The sequence below is a fragment of the Penaeus japonicus genome, unplaced genomic scaffold (assembly GCF_977035675.1).
Source record: "Penaeus japonicus unplaced genomic scaffold, GWHDUDI00000001_assembly GWHDUDI00000015, whole genome shotgun sequence".
Taxonomy (NCBI): domain Eukaryota; kingdom Metazoa; phylum Arthropoda; class Malacostraca; order Decapoda; family Penaeidae; genus Penaeus; species Penaeus japonicus.
In genome coordinates, this window is record NW_028234417.1 from 23,430,043 (window position 1) to 23,432,542 (window position 2,500).

At 46.8% G+C, this 2,500-nt stretch overlaps 1 protein-coding gene across 2 annotated transcripts in view; it reads left to right on the forward strand.

Annotated features, from left to right (window-relative positions):
• The window catches only part of LOC122247661 (uncharacterized), a 194,664-nt gene that overhangs the window by 177,021 nt on the left and 15,143 nt on the right, over nucleotides 1–2,500 (forward strand). The window lies entirely within an intron of this gene.

The following is a 2,500-nucleotide window of genomic DNA, read 5'->3' on the forward strand; positions in this document are numbered from 1 at the left end:
ACGGACAGGTGTGATAGCCGGAGTTATGCAGGTGTTTCCCTTCGTCAACAGGTGCTTGGGTAAGCTTTGCCAGCACGAAAAACACCAGTTGGCTTCTGGTCAATGAGTCAGTGATTGCGGCACACAGTAACTGTAACTAATGTCACTTTATTTCAGAATGTTATCTTTCATCGTTGTTGTTTTATATGTTACATCTGTTGTGAAGTATGTACAGAATAGGAAAACTAAGCTGAATATAAAAAAAATCATGTAAATACATTTAGAACTCACAGTAGTATAAAAGACATTGCGAACACTGAAATCTTTATCATGCATTTCCTCTAAGCAATACCTAAGGAGTTGGTGTGTTTTACCTTTTTCCCAACAGTACGGTAGGAAAGAGAGAATAGTTTGTAGAACAAAATCCTGTGCCTTGACATAAGATCCAGTTATCATAACGGGAAGAAAGAAGGGAATAATCAATATAAATAAAGGATAGAGAGGGAGAAAATAAGAAACCGTGCTAAGAAATTTTAAAATTCGAAGAACAGTAAAGTATTTGAAATAATTTACACGGGTAAAGAAGAATTATTTCCACCGAAAACCACGGTATTTAACGACTGGGAGGGAAAGGCGAAGCAGGAAGGGGAAACGAAGATAAGGAAGACTATAACAGATGGGATGAAATGTTCAAAATACAAAATTCCTTCTCAGATTATACATCACAGACGTCCAATACGACTCTGTAAAATGTTAAACTACAAGTATACCAACGCAAGAATGAAAGATATTTTTTTATAACAAAAAATGTGGAATGAGAAGAGAAGAGTGATTTTTTTTGGGGGGAGGGGGGGGACAGAGATAAAGGTCTAGCCCATTAACAAGACCTTCTGAACACAAGTTGTCCATCAGCGGTTATATGCACCAGGTAGACCAAGGGAAGACAGGGTACCTTCACCGAGTGCTTACGTCCGACGAGGTATAGTTTCACCGTGAATGGAATTTCTGAATAGTCATACTTTCTCTCTTCAGTAAACCGCTGTGTTGAAGTTGTTGGGTACCATATTTTCTTAGTATTATCACTATGACATGGCCAATTTTTCGTCGTCATTTTACACATAAATATCTTGAGGCATGATCAGGTGCATTGAGGAACGAGGGTTCACGTCGGTGTTATCGCTGGGAACGACTGAGAATCATAGTATAAGAGATAGTCGTCCAGAGGGAAAAGTATACTGATTTCAACATCCGGAATATATTCGAGTCACGTGACATCAATTCCGGCCGCTGTTGTGTCTGGAAAGGACCATCCACCGAGTGTTCAATCAGTGTAGCCAGCACGAGCTGATTTCACTTACAATGTTACCAGATGAAAGAGGTCTGTATAAATCATACTCTATTCCGCGGTTATGAATCGATTTGAATAATGATCATGGAGACAACACACACTCACGTAAGCACACACGCACGCATACTCGCACGCACACACACACACACACACACACACACACACACACACACACACACACACACACACACATACACACGTGAAAATAGATTACATTGCTCTTTTTCTTAACAGGGGAAAGTTAAACTCGAACGACAGAGGAGGTAAGATTATAGCAAAGGGAGTGAAAGGGGGGGGGGGCAGGGGGGAGGTCCATGAATATTCAGTCCGAAGCTCTCCACCTCAAAGCCATCTCTGCTGGATTCGCCCCTTCGGAGATTTATGAAGGATATTGTCTTCAGCAGAGGAAGTAGTGAATCCCCCCCCTCCTCCTCTCACTAGAGCTCATTACATCCCCCCCCCCCCCGCTTGTTTCAGATCTCTTCTCCGTTATTCCCCTTCTCCTCTCTGTTTCCCCCTCCCTCCTCCCCATTCCCCCATCAAAACCCTATGCTCATCTCTCCTTTTTCCTTCTGTTTCCCCCTCCCCCCTTCCTTTCTCCTCCAAACCTCTCCTCCGTCATCCTTCATCCCATCTGCCTCCTGCCCCATCCTCTTTCCCCCCTTCTTCCTCCCTTCCCTTTTCTCCACCTTCCAGCCTTCCCCCTTCTATATCCCTCCTCCGCCCCCCCCCTCTTACCTCATTTTCTAAACCTCTCCACCGCTTTCCCTCCTCCTCCCCACTGTGTCTCCCCTTCCTCTACCCCTTCCCCTCCCTCCCTCCCTCACTCACTCCCGCTCCCGCAGTCCCTCCCTCCTTCCCCTGTCAAATCTCTCTTCCGCCTTCCGTCCTTCCTCCCCACTGTACCCCCTCCCCTCCCTTCCCCTGCCCCCTCCTCCCTCCTCCCTGCTCCCTCCTCCCTGCCCCCTCCTCCCTCCTCCCTCCTCCCTGCTCCCTCCTCCCTGCCCCCTCCTCCCTCCTCCCTCCTCCCTGCCCCCTCCTCCCTCCATCCTTTTGAAATAAGGCGAAGAAGGGGATGAAGATGATGTTTGAAGGAGGAGCCAGCTGATGTCGACGAGGAGGAAGATGAGGCGATGATGGAGCGGATGGGAAGGGAAGGAGGGAGGAAGAGGG